Source organism: Meriones unguiculatus, chromosome 17 (genome assembly GCF_030254825.1).
Source record: "Meriones unguiculatus strain TT.TT164.6M chromosome 17, Bangor_MerUng_6.1, whole genome shotgun sequence".
In the NCBI taxonomy this organism is placed as follows: domain Eukaryota; kingdom Metazoa; phylum Chordata; class Mammalia; order Rodentia; family Muridae; genus Meriones; species Meriones unguiculatus.
In genome coordinates this window covers 23,876,860-23,896,389 of record NC_083364.1, presented here as the reverse complement: position 1 = coordinate 23,896,389, position 19,530 = coordinate 23,876,860, and the positions used below count along the sequence as shown (strand labels likewise).

General features: G+C 39.5%; 1 gene segment (V, D, J or C); it reads left to right on the top strand.

Annotated features, from left to right (window-relative positions):
* The window catches only part of LOC110540899 (immunoglobulin lambda-1 light chain-like), a 592,635-nt gene that overhangs the window by 429,036 nt on the left and 144,069 nt on the right, over nucleotides 1–19,530 (top strand).

Sequence of the window (19,530 nt, the reverse complement as noted above, 5' to 3'; positions counted from 1 at the left end):
ACAAAAATTAATCAAAAGAGATGGGGAAGGACACATGATACTAATCAAGGAAAAATTCCACCAGGAAGACATCACAGTCCTGAACATCTTTGCCTCAAATACAAGGGCATGCACATTTGTAAAAGAGACAGTGATAAATTTTAAACCACACATAGATCTACACACATTAATACTGGGAGACTTCAACACCCCACTCTCAACGAAGTACAGGTCAACAAGAAAGAAATTAAACAAAGAAACAATTTCTCTAACAGAGGTCATGAAACAAATGGACCCAGCAGACATTTACAGAACCTTATACCCAAACACAAAAGAGTTTACCTTCTTCTCAGCACCTCATGGAACCTTCTCCAAAATAGACCACATAGTTGGTCACAAAGCAAGACTCAACAGATACAAGAAGATTGAAATCATCCCCTGTATCCTGTCTGATCAACATGGAATAAAGCTGGACCTCAACAACAACAGAAATAGCAATAAGCCTACGCACACATGGAAACTGAACAACTTGCTACTAAATGACTGCTGGGTTAGGGAAGAAATAAAGAAAAAATTAAAGTCTTCCTAGAACTCAAAGAAAATGAAGGCATAAGATACCCAAACTTGTGGGAAACAATGAAAGCAGTGCTGAGAGGAAAGTTCATAGCACTAAGTGCCTTCAAGACAGCGCATTCAAGCAACTTAATGGCTCACTTAAAAACGCTAGAAAAAGAAGAAACAGACACACCAAAAAGGAGTAGAGGGCTGGAAATAATCAAACTCAAGTCTGAAATCAATCAATTAGAAACAAATAAAACAATTCAAAGAATCAATGAAACCAAGAGCTGGTTCTGTGAGAAAATCAACAAGAGAGACTAACCGTTAGCCAAGCTAACTAAAAGGCAAAGAGACTCCATCCAAATCAACAAAATCAGAAATGGAAAGGGAGACATAACTACAGACCCTGAGGAAATCCAAACAATCATTAGAACTTATTTCAAAAGTCTATATGCCACAAAATTTGAAAATCTAAATGAAATGGACAATTTTCTTGATCGATTCAACTTACTAAAGCTGAATCAGGACCAGGTAAATCAATTAAATAGTCCTGTATCCCCCAAGGAAATAGAAGCGCTCATCAAAATCTCCCATCCAAAATAAGCCCAGGACCAGATGGTTTCAGTGCAGATTTCTACCAGGCCTTCAAAGAAGAGCTAACTCCAATTCTCTTCATACTATTCCACAAAATAGAGACAGAGGGAACATTATCATACTCATACTATGAAGCCACAGGAACCTTGGTACCTAAACCTCACAAAGACCCAACAAAAAAGAGAATTTCGGGCCAATCTCCCTGAACAGCAATGCAAAAATATTCAACAAAATACTCACAAACCGAATACAAGAACACATCAAACATATCATCCACTAGGCTTCATCCCAGGCATGCAGGGGTGGTTCAATATACAGAAATCCATCAATGTGATTCACCATATTAACAAACTAAAAGAAAAAAAAAAAACACATGATAATGTCCCTAGATGCTGAAAAAGCATTTGACAAAATCCAACCTCCATTCATGTTTAAGTATTGGAGAGATCAGGGATACAAGGCACATATCTAAACATATTAAAAGCAATATACAGCTAACCTATAGCCAACAAAATCCAACAGAGAGAAACTTAAAGCAATTCCACTGAAATCAGGGACAAGACAAGGCTGCCCACTCTCTCCATATCTCTTCAACATAGTTCTGGAATTCCTTGCTAGAGCATTAAGACAGGTGAAGGAGATCAAGGGGATATAAATTGTAAAGGAAGAAGTCAAATTATCACTATTTGCAGATGATATGGTAGTATACGGGAGTGATCCCAAAAACTCTACCAGGGAACTCCTACAGCTGATAAACAACTTCATCAAAGTGGCAGTATACAAAATTAACTCAAAAAAATCAGTAGCACTCCTGTACACAAAAGGGCTGAGAAAGAAATTAGGGAAACAACACCCTTCACAATAGCCAAAAGGTCATAAAGTACCTTGGTGTGACCCTAACCAAGCAAGTCAAAGACTTGTATGAAAAAAAATTCAAGTCTCTGAAGAAAGAATTAGAAGAAGATATGAGAAGATGGAAAGATCTCCCATGCTCATGGCTTTGCAGGCTTAACTTAGTAAAAATGGCCATTTTACCAAAACCAATCTACACATTCAATGCAATTCCCATCAAATTACCAATACAATTCTTTACAGACATTGAAAGAAAAATTCTCAACTTCATATGGAATAACAAGAAACCCAGAATTGCTAAAACAATCCTCTACATTAAAAGATCTTCTGGTGCTATCTCCATCTCTGATCTTAAGCTGTAGTATAGAGCAACAGTTATAAAAATGGCATGGTACCAGCATAGAAACATAATTGTGGATCAATGGAACCGAACAGAGGACCCAGAAATAAACCCACACACTTATGGACATCTAATCTTTGACAAAGATGCCAAAACCATTCAATGAAAAACTGATAGCATTTTCACAAATGGTGCTGGTCTAACTGGATGTCTACATGCAAAAAAATGAAAATAGATCCATACTTATCACCCTGCACAAAACTGAAGTCCAAGTGGATCAAAGACCTCAACATGAAACCAGACACATTAAATCGGTTAGAAAAAAAGTGGGGAGTATTTTTTAATTCATTGGCACAGGAGACAACTTCGTGTACAGAACACCAACAGCACAGGCTCTAAGAGCAACAATCTATAAATGGAACCTCGTGAAAATGAAAAGCTTCTGTAAAGCAAAGGACACTGTCATCAAAACAAAATGAATGACTACAGATTGGGAAAGAATCTTCACCAATCCTTTATCTGACAGAGGACTAATATCCATTATATATATGGAACAAAAGAAACTGAAAAGCAGCAAACCAAGTAATCCAATTAAAAAATGGGGAACAGAGCTAAACAGAGAATTCTCTGTAGAGGAATATAGAATGGCAGAGAAACAATTAAAGAAATGCTCAATGTCATTAGCCATCAAGGAAATACAAATCAAAACAACCCTGAGATTTCACCTTATACCCATCAGAATGGCCAAGATCAAAAACTCAAGTGACAACACATGCTGGAGAGGCTGTGGAGAAAGGGGAACCCTCCTCCACTGCTGGTTGGAATGTAAACTTGTACAACCACTCTGGAAATCAATCTGGTGCTTTCTTAGACAACTAGGAATAGTGCTTCCACAAGATCCAGCCTTAACACTCCTAGGCATATATCCAAAAGTGGCTCAAGTACACAATAAGGACATTTGCTCAACCATGTTTGTAGCAACATTATTTCTAATAGCCAGAAGCTGGAAACAGCCCAGATGCCCCTCAACTGAAAAATAGATGCAGAAATTGTGGTACATCTACACAATGAAATATTACTCAGCAATGAAAAATAAGGAAATCATGAAATTTAAAGGTAAATGGTGGGAACTGGAAAGGATCATCCTGAGTGAGCTGTCCCAGAAACAGAAAGACACACATGGTATGTATTCACTCATATAGACATGTAATATAGGATAAATCTAGTAAAATCTGTACATGTAAAGAAACTAATCAAGAGAGAGGACCCTGACTAAAATGCTCAAGCTCCATCCTGTAAGGCAAAGATATTGGACATCAGAAGAAGAAGAAAACAAGGAACAAGCTAGAAACCCACCACAGAGGGCCTCTGAAAGGCTCTGCCCTCCAGATTATCAAAGCAGATGCTGAAACTTATGTCCAACTGTTGGGCAATGTGCATGGAATCTTATGTAAGAAGTGGGAAATCGTAAAATCTGTAATGGACAGGAACTCCTCAAGGAGAGAAACAGAACCAGAAATTTGAACACAGGTGTCTCCCCAGAGACTCATGCTCTAACCAAGTACCATGCATGAAGATAACCTAGAACCCCTGCACAGATGTAGCCCATGGCATTTTAGTGTCCAAGTGGGTTACATAGTAATGGAAAGAGGGACTGCCTTGGACATAATCTGATTGGCCTGCTCTCTGATCACCTCCCCCTGAGGGGGTAGTGACCTTACCAGGACACAGAAGATGACAATGCAGTCACTCCTGATGAGATCTGATAAACTAAGATCAGAAGGATAGAAAGGAGGACCTCCCATATCAGTGGACTTGGGTAGGAGCATACATGCAGAAGGGGGTGGAAGGGTGGGATGAGGAGGGGAGGAGGGAGGGGCTTATGGGGGAATACAAAGTGAATAAAGTGTAATTAATAAAATTAAAATAAATAAAATAAAGTTAATGGCAATTTTGTAGAGGATCTGAGGAATCTATAATTGGAGAATTGAAATTCATTACAGGAGATAGTTGTAAATATCTATAGTCCAGCAGGGGGCACTGTTTATTTTTCAGAAATTGACCCAAAGCTGACTCCTGACTCATATTTAACTCCTGGACCAAGCTTACTGGCCAGAATTAGAGTTCCTAGCACAGCAGTGTTTCTTCATAGCTTCCCCAGCCTTCCTGGCAGTAGAGTTTTCCCCTGTGTTGAAGAGATGCAATGTGCTACTGGTGAAGGTAACAGCAGAAGACAGTCTGCACCAATTCTCGTTTTCCCAGTACCCTGAGAACACCAGAGTCCAGCAGCTTCTCTGGATGCTGGGGATTTCTGGACATTTTTACACAATGACCTGGGCACCTGCCCCATTTCCTATCTGTCCTCATTTCCTACCTATCTCTCTAGGTTTCATAGACATTAAAGAGGCCTGTCTTTGGAATGCTCCCTCTCATTTTTCATGTTTTCATAACAGGTTACTTCATTTCAGGGTCTTCCTCCACACCCCATGAAGTGGTGATGCTGGGGAACGACTCTCTCCAGCAGTTTCTGATTATTCTTTTCCAACCTGGATCCAAAGTAGCCTCAGCAAGCCTGTAAGCCTGGATTCACCCAACAATTTACATGTACTCTCACTGTCCTGTCACTTTTCTCCTTATAATGTTTCTCTAGAGTTGAAATATAATGTTTTCCTAGAGTTCTAGGGCGAAAAAAAAACTGAGGACAATGTTGAAGGCTGCTGCATTCTACACTGTAGTGGTGCTAAGCACCATGAGCTACAGATGGAGAAGCAAGACATAAACACACATTGGCCTGAGCCTCTTGTAAACACTGTCCTGTGATAGTGGGATCCAAGGACCAGGCACTGTTGTCTGATGTTGATTCACCAGAGATAAGAGGTGAAAGGAAGCCTCTGCCTCCATTTATGTCCTAGTTAGAGTCACAAAGGGGAAGATGTTTGTCAGCTATTATGATAGAAAGAAACAGAGCTGCAAAGTTTTCTTTTGCTCTTAGATATGTTTGTCATAGATAGTAGAGTCAACAGGCCTCCCGAAACAAAATATAGTGAAACTTGGAGTTAGCTCAAGATACCAAAAAACCAGGTTCTCAGCACAAAGAAGATTTAGTTGCCCTAGAAGGACAATGGGCAGGAATAAGGAACAAAGACAGAAGCTAAAGGAAGAGGAGAAGGTTAAGGAAACAAGGGAGAGCAGGAAGATTTAAGCCAGCCTCTGAATAGTCAAAAGACATATGTGTTCAATAAGTAAATGGCAGTTTATAAAGGGAAAAGGGAAAACTTTGTGGTAAGATAAGGTATTTATTTCTGCAGTGGTATCAATACTGGTTTTTAGAGTAGAGGTAACCATGTGCCTTCAGTCTACAGAGCTAGGATGAAATACCATAATCAAGGAATGGGAAGAGGAAAACGTTAATCTTAAGTATATTTGCACTGCTCTGGTACAAAATAAAAACACATCAGTGGGGATTGGGATTAGTTAGGAATGAATTGCAATCAGATCAAGACATAATTGCCGAATTAAGTTTTCTTAATAGATTTCATATATAGATGTTTGGTCATACTCTAGATCAACTCTTTAAGAGTAGAATTTTATATCCAATTTACATGCTTCAGATATCACCTTTGTTTGTTACATAAGGTCTTGTATCCAAATGTCCACTTGTACACTGAGAGCTTTAAGGAACAAAAAAGGACAGAGGAAGTTGCCATTTTTAGCGGCAGTAAAACATCACTAACCCCTTTTTACATACCGAATTCAAGTCACTACCAGAGGTGTATGCAGATACAAAGTCAGCAGATACAAAATTGCTAGTTCATTTTTAAATTAATAATTAACCTAAAATTATCCGTGTGCCCACCCTATTACCTCCCTTTTTAGAAACAGTAGTTCTGCTTTTATACATAGGCTAGCAGGCTTATTTCAATATGAAAGTGTTAATTCATTTACAGATATTAATATCAGTTATGTAGTGCTACAATAAATGTTCAATCTACATAGGAACAATCTGATGAATGAAAATGATAAAGACTGAATAAGGCTATCTGACTAACTAATCTTATTTACATTTAAAGGATATCCCATGGTAAGGAAGAGACAAAAATCCGACAAATATGCAGAGGTGTAAAAATTACATCTAGCTTTGAAATTTATACTGTAAATGAGATATTTTATCCCCTCTTCCTAAATGCATGTCTAAAAATAAGCCTTTGTTGGTCTTAAAACATCTGTCAGATGAGTCAGACATTGGATTATTTTTTTATATAAATGTATACACAATATTTCGAATTGTGAAATATTTCAAATATTTCAACATCTGAGGAATTCAAAACTACTACATGCTGTTGTCTAAAACAAACATTATAATTGTACAGATGAAATGCACATATTGGTATTTAAAAATGGATAATTAAGAAAACCTTTTGGTTTTCTGTTTTTTCCTGTATACTAATATTTAAGCCACTGGTGTTGGCAGTGTTGGAGTCAAAGCATTTCTCAGCTTACTGCTAAAATCTTGGCAAAATGAAAAAGATGTCTACAAAGATGTGGGTGAAAACTTTTAATCAAGTGTGTTTCCACTCCGCTGTCTCCCAGCTGAGACGCCAAGTGCATAGCCTAGGTTGCTTAGGGGAATGTCCCTATTATATAATATCAACAAAATAAAAATGGAATAGTTATATATAATGCAACATGTGTACAGAGGAGAGAATATTAAGATTATTGCCTTCTTTGTTTTTCTGCCTAGTCTACTTTTCATATTTTTAGACTGCTCTAATCTTTGAATTGATCCATGTTTTCCCATTGTTACTGGAAAAAGGAATCCAATAAATGTTTTATTTAGTTAGTCCCATACACTAACTACAGAATGAGAAAAAAAAAAAAAAACGACAAGGTGTTGAATTTTATTCGGGCATGTTAACTAAGTGACCTAAAGTCATGTAAACCCAAAATTCATAGACATAATCTTGGTCAGAGGAGTTCCTATAGGTGCCACTAAAGAGTGTCAACAGAGAACACAAATATCTATTTCTCTTGACTGCTCAGGATTCAAGAGACCCAGCACCTGGGGCCAGTAAGGTCCCTTGGGCAGCCTCAGGCAGGAAGTGACACCCAGACTTTTCATGGTACACACAGGAAAGGAGCTATTTGCTTGACCAATAAATATTTGCATAAAGGGCCCTATCACTTCTTTGAGAAGTATTGAAGGATAAGAGAGACCTGCACCATGTCTGTCTCAGCAGAGCTCAGTGGTGTCTGCACCATGACCTGGACTCTTCTCCTCGCCTTCTTCTTCCTTCATTTTACAGGTCAGGAGAGTCATCTGTACTCAGATCCCCAGTTCATTGAAACCATGTGACAGCCAGATATAGTCTCCTTTCTTCTCTAACCCCAGGATATAACAATATTTTCTATTTTCAGGGTCTTTCTCCCAACCTGTGCTGACTCAGTTACCCTCTGCCTCTGCTTCCCTTGGTGCCTCAACCAAGCTCACCTGCACTTTGAGTAGCGAGCACAGCACCTACACCATTGAATGGTACCAGCAGCAGCCAGACAAGGCTCCTAAGTATTTGATGGATGTTGAGGATGATGGGAGCCACAGCAAGGGGGATGGGATCCCTGAGCGCTTTTCTGGATCTAGTTCTGGGGCTGACCGCTACTTGAGCATCTCCAACATCCAGCCAGAGGATGAGGCTGCCTACATCTGTGGTGCATATTATAGCATTAATGGACAATATGGTTAAACACATTGAGCCAGATAAATGAGGAAGCAGGACAAAAACTGTTTGTGCTGTCTTGCAATCAATGCTGGCCTATGGTTGTGAAAGGAACCATGTGAAGTTCTGAGCTATCAGAATCATTGAAAGTTTTCTGTTTATTACTCAAGGGGATATATCAAAAGTTTAGCAGTTTCTCCTGAACTCCTCAGGAAACAGGGGAAAAGGCAGGGACTTTATAGAGTGCTGCTCTGTAACATTACTGACTATGTAAAGTCAAATCTTTGTGTATACAGCAGAAGGGGCAAGATTAGTCTTCTTTTAAGTGCAGCAGTGGGTCTAAGGGTCTCACTAAAGTTCAGTGAAATGTCTACTTTTAGTAAGATAGCTTTCTTATCCTATGTCCTAAGAAACTCTTGAAATTTTCAATAAACACAGTGCAATAACATTTAAGGAGAAAGTGTGCGAGTAGCCCACTAGAGCTAGGGACATGGAAAATCAAAATATTTTTAAGGGCTGGGCATTGTGTTTTAAGACCTTCTCCATGTCTTTTCTACTACTCTGTCTTTACTGAGTAAGCCTTCCAAGAATCTGTGAGGAAAGGACAAAGTGCCCACCATATGCTTTAATCTCTGCGAAAATGCTTGTGTGTGACCTTGCAATTTTCCTTGAGGCCCTCCTTTTTTTCCACATCCAGGTCATCTTTAAAATCTCACCTTAGGTCTAGCCAAACTTTGGGCAGAGTGCAGGGAATCTTATGAAAGAAGAGTGAAATAGTAAGAACTGGAGGGTACAGAAGCTCCACAAGGAGACCAACAGAACCAAGAAATATAGGCAAAGGGGGCATTTCTGAGACCGATACTCTATCCAAGGCCCATGCATGGAGATAAACTAGAACCCCTGCACAGACAGAGCACATGGCAGCTCAGTATCCAAGTGGATATCTTAGTAAGGGGAACAGGGACTGTCTCTGATATGAACTCAGTGGCTGGCTCCTTGATCACCTCTCCCTCAGGAGGGAGCAGCCTTACCAGACCACAGAGGAAAGCAATGCAGCCAGTCTTGATGGGACCTGATAGGCTAAGGCCAGATGGCAGAAGAGGACCTCTGCAATTAGTGGACTTGGAGAGAGACATGGGAGGAGATGAGGGAGGAATTGTGGGATTCGCGGGAGACAGGAGAGAAGGAGCTAAGGCTGGGATACAAAGTTAATAAACTGTAACTAATATAAAATATAATTGAGAAAAAGGTTTTAAAATAACCAATAAAATTATAAAAAGCCATATGCAGAGACAAGAAAAGGAGAATTCCTATTAAGGATCCTGCTTCACCAGAATAAGAAATCATTTCTTTTGAGAGCCAACAATATTAAAATTCTTTTCCTGGAGAAGCCTCTGATGCCAACTCTTAGTGAGAAGCTCACAGCATGTCCTCCAGCCTGCTAGGCATCTCTGTTGGTCAGGATCCCTCAGCAGCAGGTTTTGAGAGCTGCTATGAGTTCTTTTTCATTTGACCACCTTTCTGAGTCCTTACTTACAAATGGTATAACATTTTTTTCTAAACTTTGTGGCAAGCATGTGAACAGGAGCATAAGCTGGGGGTTCACATTTCACATACAAAGAAAATGGGTATGGCACAAGGCTTTAAACACTCACATCCTAAAACCAGCGACATACTTCCTCCAGCAACACCACACTTCCTCCAAACAACAGCATCTAACTTTGGAAGAGTTAAGGCTGGAGGCTTGCTCATTTCCTTGTTTTGTCCACACCTGTTCCTTGCCTTTTGCTATGCCCTGTAGCCACTTTTTCTTTTTGATTTAACTGATTTTCCTCTACATGTTTTTTTTTCATGCACCATAATAATGTTGCTGTGGTTTTGTGTTTTTCTTTCTTTTTTTTCTTTTTTCCTTCCTTTTTTTTATATATTTGAAGACAGGGTTTCCGTGTGTAGCCTTGGCTGCCCAGGAATCACCTTGTACACCAGGCTGGCCTCAAACTCACAAAGGTCTGTCTGTCTCTACCTACCTGAGTCCTGGGGGTAACCCTGGTTTTGATAGAAATGCAAGGCTCCCAAACAGGCTTTGCATCCAACGGGTCCAGATCATGCATCCAAATATTGACACTGTCTTAAAAATACCCATATGTTATATAATTACAGAAACAAAAGCAAGAAATATGCAACCCAATCCTGTTGGGATAACCATATTTCTATTAATAAACTTTTGTGCAAGTGTTCTAATATAACTTGGTCTTAATAACATTTTTAGAATTACATCATTGTTGTATATTTGAAACAAGTTTTGTAATCAGGAATATTTATGAAACATATCCATGTTAAACACAAAGATTTGAAAGTGAACCCACATATAATTTCTATTAATAATTTAACATAAGTTTGAGTATGTTAGCACACAGGTACACATCTATGCCGATATATGCATTTACATACATATAATTTAACAAAATGGAAAGTTAGATTTTATCATGCTGCATTTTCACTTACATATTTATTAATCCTACAAAGATTGGATCTAGTAATCTTCTGATTTGATGCTCAAACTGCATCACAACTTGAAAAAAAACATGCACCTATACACTGAATTAACAGTCATCAATTACTTGACAAGGTGATATCAAAACCCGGTTAAATGTTTGTGTGTATACACACTTGATCTTTCCAGTCTGTGCAGGGCATCACTATGTAGCAAACGATAGTTTCCTTATTACTTTACACAAATTAGAGATATCTGAACCATCAATAATGCTACCATGTATTTGTTTTCCCATGTGCTAATCCATGAATAGACTAGAGCAGAATGACAATGATTTTAAAAATTGGTGGTAACTCTAGAATACACTGCTTAGAAATGTTTGCTACCTCCAGGAGTGCATCAGAAACTCATTTGCTATGAAACTTTCCTACCTTGTCCTGTCAGGCCATTCACTGTTCATCCTGGTGCTTACGCAATGTCTCTTAATGATGAGTAGATTTTGCAGGTTGAAACTAATTGTACTAAACACATCCATCTTCTACCATGAAGTGACAAGTGTGATGAAGAAACAAAGTACAAGTCACTTTCCCATCATTAGCCTACTCACTCTGAGCTCTTGCATTTGTTTTGTTTTTTTCTTGTTTTTCATTCCTTTCTACTGGCCTGCATATTGAAAAATTTCTCCACACTGTGAGTAGGGCAAGTCTTGGCGAAACATGATTTTATTCCTGATGTCTTTCTGGGACATTGCCAGCATATGTGTATGGCTCTGGAGAAGCAAAGGCAGCTGGAGAGTAATGTTTCTGGCCTTGGTTCTTATTCAATGTGATCTGTAACTTGTGTCAACTCAGTAGCTTTTGCCTGACAGCTTATAATACTCCTGAAAGAGGAGCTCATTTGCATTAATAGGCCCCTCTTTGCCTGTAATAGGAGATGTAATAAGCCTGTTTCACTACATGGTACTGAGTGATTTTGAAAAGAACAGACCTGGACTGTGAGTAATGGCCTGGACTTCTCTTCTGGTCACACTCCTGGCTCACTGCACAGGTCAGGGGGGCCTTCTGGGCTGCTGTGAGAATGCAACTGTGCATATCTTGTCTCTGCTTTGCTGCTGACCACTGGATTTCTCACCTGTTTATAGGAGACATGTCCCAGGCTGTTGTGACTCATGAATCTTCAATCACCACATCTCCTAGAGGGACAGTCACACTCACCTGTGGCTCAAGTACTGGGGCTGTTACAACTACTAACTATGCCAACTGGGTCCAACAGAAACCTTACCAGCTACCCACAGGTATTATAAGTGGTACCAGCAACCGAGATCCAGGTGTGCCTGCCTGATTCTCAGGCTCCCTGCTTGGAAACAAGGCTGCCCTCGCCATAATAGGGGCCCAGCCTGAGGATAAGGCTGTGTATTACAGTGCTCTGTGGTTCAGCAAGCAATTCCACAGTGGCACATGCAGGTGGGAAAGTAGAACAAAAAACCCTGGTACAGCCTCATGACTGTCTTCTTACCATGTGGCTATATCTCCATAGGCTCAGAGTGCCTGCTCTCTGTTACTATAGAGAACTTCATAAAAGCTACTGACATTGATCTTGAAGTCCTTGCTAGAGCAATAAGACAATTGAAGAAGATCAAGGGGATACAAATTGGAAAGAAAGAAGTCAAAGTATCACTATTTGCAGATGATATGATAGTATACCTGAGTGACCCCAAAAATTCTACCAGTGAACTCCTACAGCTGATTAACATCTTCAGCAAAGTGACTGGATAAAAAATTAAATCAAAAATATCAGTAGCCATCCTCTATACAAAAGACAAAAGGGCTGAGAAAGAAATTAGGGAAACAATACCCTTCACAATAGTCACAAAGGACATAAAGTACCTTGGAGTGAACCTAACCAAACAAGTCAAAGACTTGTATGAAAAAAATTTCCAGTCTCTGAAGAAAGAATTAGAAGAAGGTATCAGAAGATGGAAAGATCTCCCATGCTCATGGCTTGGCAGGCTTAATATAGTAAAAATGGCCATCTTACCAAAAGCAATCTACAGATTCAATGCAATTCCCATCAAATTACCAACACAATTCTTTACAGACCTGGAAAGAAAAATTCTCAACTTCATATGGAACAACAGGAAACCCAGAAATGCTAAAAGAGTTCTCCACAGTAAAAGATCTTCAGGAGGTATCTCCATCCCTGATCTCAAGCTGTAGTAGAGAGCTACGATACTAAAAACTGCATGATACAGGCATAGAAACAGACTGGTGGATCAATGGAACCGAACAGAGGACCCTGACATAAATCCAAACACTATGGACACCTGATTTTTCACAAAGATGCCAAAACCATTCAAAGGAAAACAGACACCATCTTCAACAAATGGTGCTGGTCTAACTGAATGTCTACATGTAGAAAAATGCAAATAGATCTATACTTATCACCCTTCACAAAACTAAAGTCCAAGTTGATCAAAGACTTCAACATAAAACCAGACACTTTGAACCGCTTAGAAAAAAAAGTGGAGAAGAGCCTTGAACTCATTGGCACAGGAGACAACTTCCTGAACAGAACATCAACAGCACAGGCTCTAAGAGCAACAATCAATAAATGGGACCTCATGAAATTGAAAAGCTTCTGTAAAGCAAAGGACACTGTCATCAAAACAAAACAACTGTCTACAGATTTGGAAAGAATCTTCACCAACCCTATATCTGACAGGGGACTAATATCCAGTATATATAAAGAACTAAAGAAGTTAAACAGCAAAAATTCAAGTAATCCAATTAAAAAAAAAGAGCATAGAGCTAAACAGAGAATTCTCAATAGAGGAATATCAAATTGCAGTGAAACACTTAAAGAAATGCTCAGCCTCGAAATTTACAGCCATCCCCCTGTCTCAGCCCTGCCTCTAAGCCCCCCCACACACACACCGTGGCAGCCTCTGCCAGCTCTCTTCTGTATCCTGTCATTTAGGCCAATTCCCTGTGCCATTCTGGGTTCTGATGACCTAATTTGGAAGGGTGGCCAGCCCTACCCTATAGGTTTTTGCAAGAAAAAAAAAATAGTCGTGACAAGAAAAAAAAAAAAATGCTCAGCCTCATTAGCCATCAGGGAAATGCAAATCAAAACGACCCTAAGATATCATCTTATACCCACCAGAATGGCTAAGATAAAAAACTCAAGAGACAACACATGCTGGAGAGGTTGTGGAGAAAGGCGAACCCTCCCTCCACTGCTGGTGGGGATGTAAACTTGTACAACCACTCTGGAAATCCTTCTGGAGCTTTCTCAGACAACTAGAAATAGTGCTTCCTCAAGATCCAGCTATACCACTCCTAGGCGTATACCCAAAAGAGTCTCAAGTACACAATAAGGACATTTGCTCAACCATGTTTGTAGCAGCCGTATTTGTAATAGCCAGAAGCTGGAAACAGCACAGATGCTACTCAGTGGAGGAATGGATGCACAAATTGTAGTATATCTACACAATGGAATATTACTGAGCAATAAAAAACAAGGAAATCATGAAATTTGCAGGTAAATGGTGGGATCTGGAAAAGATCATCTTGAGTGAGCTATCCCAGAAGCAGAAATACGCACAGGATATATACTCATTCATATAGACATATAATATAGGATAAACCTACTAAAATCTGTACACCTAAAGAAACTAATCTAGAGGGAAGAATCTTGCTAAAAGGCTCAATTCCTATCCAGAAAGGAAAAGAGGATGGACATCAGAAGAAGGAGAAAAGAGGGAACAAGTCAGGAGCCTGACACAGAGGACCTCTGAAAGGCTCTGCCTTGCAGAATATCAATGCAGATGTTGAGACTTATGGCCAACCTTTGGGAAGAGTGCAGGGAATCTTATGCTTGGGAAACAGTAAGATCTGGAGAGGACAGGAACACCACAAGGAGAACAACAGAACCAAAAAATCTGAGCAGAGGGGTCTTTCCTGAGACTGATACTCCAACCAAGGACTCCAAGGACTATGCATGGAGATAACCTATAACCCCTGCACAGATGTAGCCCATGACAGTCCAGTATTCAAGTGGGTTCCATTGTAATAGGAACAGAGACTGCCTCTGACATGAACTGATTGTCCTGCTCTTTAATTACCTTCCCCTGAGGGAGAAGCAAGCCTTCCCAGGCCACAGAAGAAGACAATGCAGCCACTCCTGATGAGACCTAATTGACTAGGATCAGAAGGAAGGAAAAGAAGACCTCTGCTATTCAGTGGACTTGGGGAGAGGCATGCATGCAGAGGGTGGAGGAAGGGAAGGATTGGGATGGGAGGAGGGTGGGTAACATAAGAGGGATACAAAGTGAATAATGTGTAATTAATAAAGAATTTTAAAAAAATACATGGTCCTTGATGGAGTGTAAGTCTCAGAAAAGACCCCTGTGCCCAGATATATTTGGTCCTTGTTGAGGTCCTACCCTTTCCATGTCATACAAATTCCCCCTTTTTTCATATGATTCCCTGCACTCTGCCGAAGGTTTGGTTATGAGTCTTAATATCTGCTTTGATACACTGCTAGGTAGAGTCTTTCAGGGCTCTCTGCCATAGGCTCCTGTCCTGTTATTTGTTTTCTCCTACATCCAATGTACCTCCCATTTGTCTTTCTAAGTGAGGATTGTTCATCTTACCCTGGGTCTTTTTTCTTGTTTATCTTCTCTAGGTGTATAGATTTCATTATGTTTATCATAACTTATAGGACTATGTGAGTGAGTATATACCATGTGTGTCTTTCTCCTTCTGGGATATTTCACTCAGAATGATCTTTTCTAGATCCCACCATTTGCCTGCAAATTTCATGATTTCCTCGTTTTTGATTGCTGAGTAGTATTCCATTGTGTAAAAATACCACAATTTCTGTATCCATTCCTCTGTTGATGGACATCTTGGTTGTTTGCAGGTTCTGGCTATTACAAATAAAGCTGCTACAAACATGGTTGAGCAAATGTCCTCGTTGTGTACTTGAGCAAATTTTGGGTATATGCCTAGTAGTGGTATGCATATAACCTAGAACCTCTGCTCGGATGAAGCCATGGTAGCTCAGTAACCAATTGGTTTCCCATAGTAAGGGGAACAGGGACTATTTCTGACAGGAACTCAATGGCAGGCTGTTTGACCTCCCCACCCCCCAAGGGAGGAGCAGTCCTGTTAGGCCACAGAGGAGAACTTTGTAGCCAGTCCTGAAGATACCTGATAAAACAGGGTCAGATGAAAGGGGAGAAGGTCTCCCCCAATCAGTGGACTTGGAAAGGAGCAGAGAGAGGATGAGGGAGGGAGGGAGGGAGGGAGGGAGGGTTTGAGGGGGAATGAGGGAACAGGATACAGCCGGGATACAGAGTTAATAAAATATATCTACTACTAAAAAAAATAAAAATAAAAAGCAAAAATAAATAAAAAATTAAAAGAAATAAAATTCATATTAAAAAAAAAAGTCCTCAGGTTAGTCCCAACACGTTGGTACTAGGTAACTTTAGTAGTTCACCCTCACCAGTAGAGAGGTTATCTGGAATAATGTAAAAACAGGAACATTAGATTTCAGTAACATCACAAATCAAAAGAAACCAACAGATATCTACACAGCATTTACTTTTAAACTAAAGAAATATCAGTCTTATCAGCAGCTCATGGGATTTTTCTCCAAAACTGATAATTTGTTAGAAAACAAATCAAATTTCAGCCAATATAATAAAACTAAACACCATCCTGAATTCTATGTGATCACAATGGTATAAAGTTAGGTATCAAGAGCAAAAGAAGGGGCTGCAGTGACAGCTCAATAGTTTTAATAGCACTGGATGCTCTTCCAAAGGACAAGGATTCATTTCCCTAGTGCCCACATGACAGCTCACAACTGTCTGTAACTCCATTTCCACGGGATCTGACACTCTCACAGACATACATGCACTCAAAACACCAATACATATAAAAAGTAAATTAATAAAAAAATCAAAAGAACTTACAGAAAGTACACAAACTCATGAGGATTACAGAAAATGTTCTGAAATATAGGCCACTCAAGGAAGAAATAAAAGAAGGGATTTTTAAAGAATCTCTGGAAGTGAAATAAGGCAGGCACAGTGAAGCCAGTTTTGAGAGGGGTGTTTATAGAGCTAAGCACCTAAATTAAAAATCTGAAATTACTTCTTTTATATTTCCATTATAATTATATACTTTCTCCCTTCCTCTTTCTCACCCCAAGTCCTCCCATGTATGTCACCTTGTTTTTTAAGAAGCCCATGTCCTCTCTTTTCATTAGTTGTTGTTACACAAATGTATGTATTATAGATATCAGGATAGATAGATAGATAGATAGATAGATAGAAGGATACATTAATAAATATTTCTAAACACATAAATGCAACCTTTTCAGTTTGTATAATGTTGCATAAAGTATATATATTTTAAAAGATAACTCAAAAAGGTTCAAAGATACCAAAGTTTTTAAACATATATAAAATAAAAAACACATTATAACTTGTTGTAACTTAATGCCTTCACAGAAAAAGAACCAAATAAACTAAAAAATAGTAGATGGGATAAAGCAATAGACACCTGGCCTGGATTAATAAAATATAAAAAATATATAAAGATTTGTGCAAACTAAGAGCTGGTCTTTAAAAAGGTAAGAAGTGTTGAAAAACCATTGGTCAGCACAGGAAAAAGGAAAGAAAGAAAAATTATATTAATAAAACAGAGATGTTAGAACCAGGACCATTGCATTCAGGTAATCATAAGAACATGCCTTAAAACCTATGTTACTCCAATCTAGAATTTAAAACATGAGTGGGAAATTTTCTACTTGCATAAAAGATTTGAAAAGATAACCAACATAAAATAAAATTTAAATACTATAACTATATGCTATAAAACTGGACTATAACTAGCAGGGAAATCAAAGGAAAACAATTAAAAGTCTCTCAGTTTAAAAAAGGTAGCAAGTGGGAGGCACAGTGGTTTGAGCAGCAGGTGAGAGCTTGCTTTTTGAACTGCAAGCACAAAACAGAGAGTGCAAAGTAGAAGCAGAATGGATATTCAGGTTCTCAAAGCCCACTGCCAGTGACAACACTCTCCATCAACACCACAGAGCCTAAACCACAACCACTGTCACAAACAGAGGACTAAGTCCTGAAATGCCCAAGACTAGAAGGGGTGTTCATTATCCAAACCACCACATTTCACTCCCTGACCCCAAATAGGCTCATGGTTATATCATAATGCAGAATTCACTTTTTTAAACTTCAAAACTCCCTGTAGCCTTTTATAGAATCACTACCATTGAAAATGGCGAAATTCAAAATCTCTTCTGAGACTTAAAGTGTCTTAAATAGGATTTCCGTTTCTGTCATAAAATAGCACAATTAAAATCAACTTGGGAAAGAAAGGGTTTATTTCATCTTACATGTTATAAACATAGTCTACCATGAAGATAAGTGAGGGTAAGAACTTAAAGCAGGAACCTGGAGGCAGAAACTGAAACTGAAGCCATGGAAGAAAACTGCACACTGGCTGGAATCTCATGACTAGCTCAGGCTGCTTTCTCATGGACTCCAGGACCACCTGCCCTGGGGTGGCTCCACCCACAGTGGTCTGGGTTCTCCCATATCAACCATAAATCAAGAAAATGCCCAAAGACGTGGCCACTGGCCAATCTGTTAGGGCAATTTTTCAGTTGAGGTTCACTCAGCCAAAATGACTCTAGGTTTTGTCAAACTGGCATAAAACTAGCTACCATTCTTAGTGATCGCTTAATTTTTAATTAATCCTCTCTAAAATTAAAAAATAAACTCCATATTTTCAGCCAGTAATGGCAGATAAAATACATTGTCATCCCCAAAAGAACCAGTGGGGGAATACTGAGAAAATACTAGACTAAAGCAAGGCAAATCTGGTGAAGAAAAACTGAAAGTTCAGTAGTTCCAGGTCTTTTATCACCTGGCTTATCTGCCTCTGCTATCTCAGCTTTGCTTCTTGTAACATGCATCTCTGTTGGTTGGTTCATTCACTGTGTGCAGTTCTCCTTGGAAGATATCCCATGGCTCTGGCATTTCCAACATCTTGGTATCTGCAGTGTAACCCAGGCCTCACTTTGAAAGTTTCATCTTTAGACCTCTCAGGCCCTCTTACTGTATGAGAGCCTTCACACAGGGAGTTCCTTGTCATATGCTGCCTGGCCTCATGATCTCAAGCCATAAAGGAAGACTCCAGGACTTTTAATTGTGCATCTTTAAATAAAGACAGCATTGTATGAATGACACTGCCAAGTTTGGCCGGCAGCTTGGGATAGATCCTGGACTCCTTGAAGCGCTTATCAGCAGCTTTTGTTTGCAGTTGCTTTGTAGTGTAAGACCTGGGGTCTCACAGCTCAGGAGTTTAAGATTGTGCCCTTCCCAGAAACTCCCCCAGACCAAGACTCGTTGCAAAAGCAAGAGGTTTATTAACCATTGTGCAATGGGGTCACCCCTGGCGATCAGCAAAGAGTGGCACCGGGAGACAAAGGCCTTTAGGTTTTTAAAAGAAAAATTGCGGGAAATTTGAAATTGCAGTTTTGGCAATTTAGGATTGGATGAGGAAGCTATAAAGTAAGATAATTGGTTAGTCTTAGGTGCTCAAGCTTGGCCAGTCCTGCCAAGTGTGGATGCAGCTGCAATTGAAGGTGGGGGTGGTTAGCTCATCCTTGAAGATTAGGTGCTGCGGACTTTTGGCTGGAGGTCAAAAGCTACTCAGAAGGAGTCTGGGTTCATTGCTAAGAAACACTATCTCAAAGACAAGGGTCTGGTCCTTCTTTTTGCTGAGTGAAGGTCATTGCTTGCTTGCCCTTTTTTTTTTTTTTTCTGTCCTCACAGATAGGGTCATACTTTTCCATTCTCTGGAAAGGTACTAAGAGGCTTTAGCTTAATCTGAACCTAAAAGTCAAAACTATAGGCTTTAGAAGACATACAGGTTACAAAGTTAGTCTAACCCTTTCAGAAGGAGCATAAC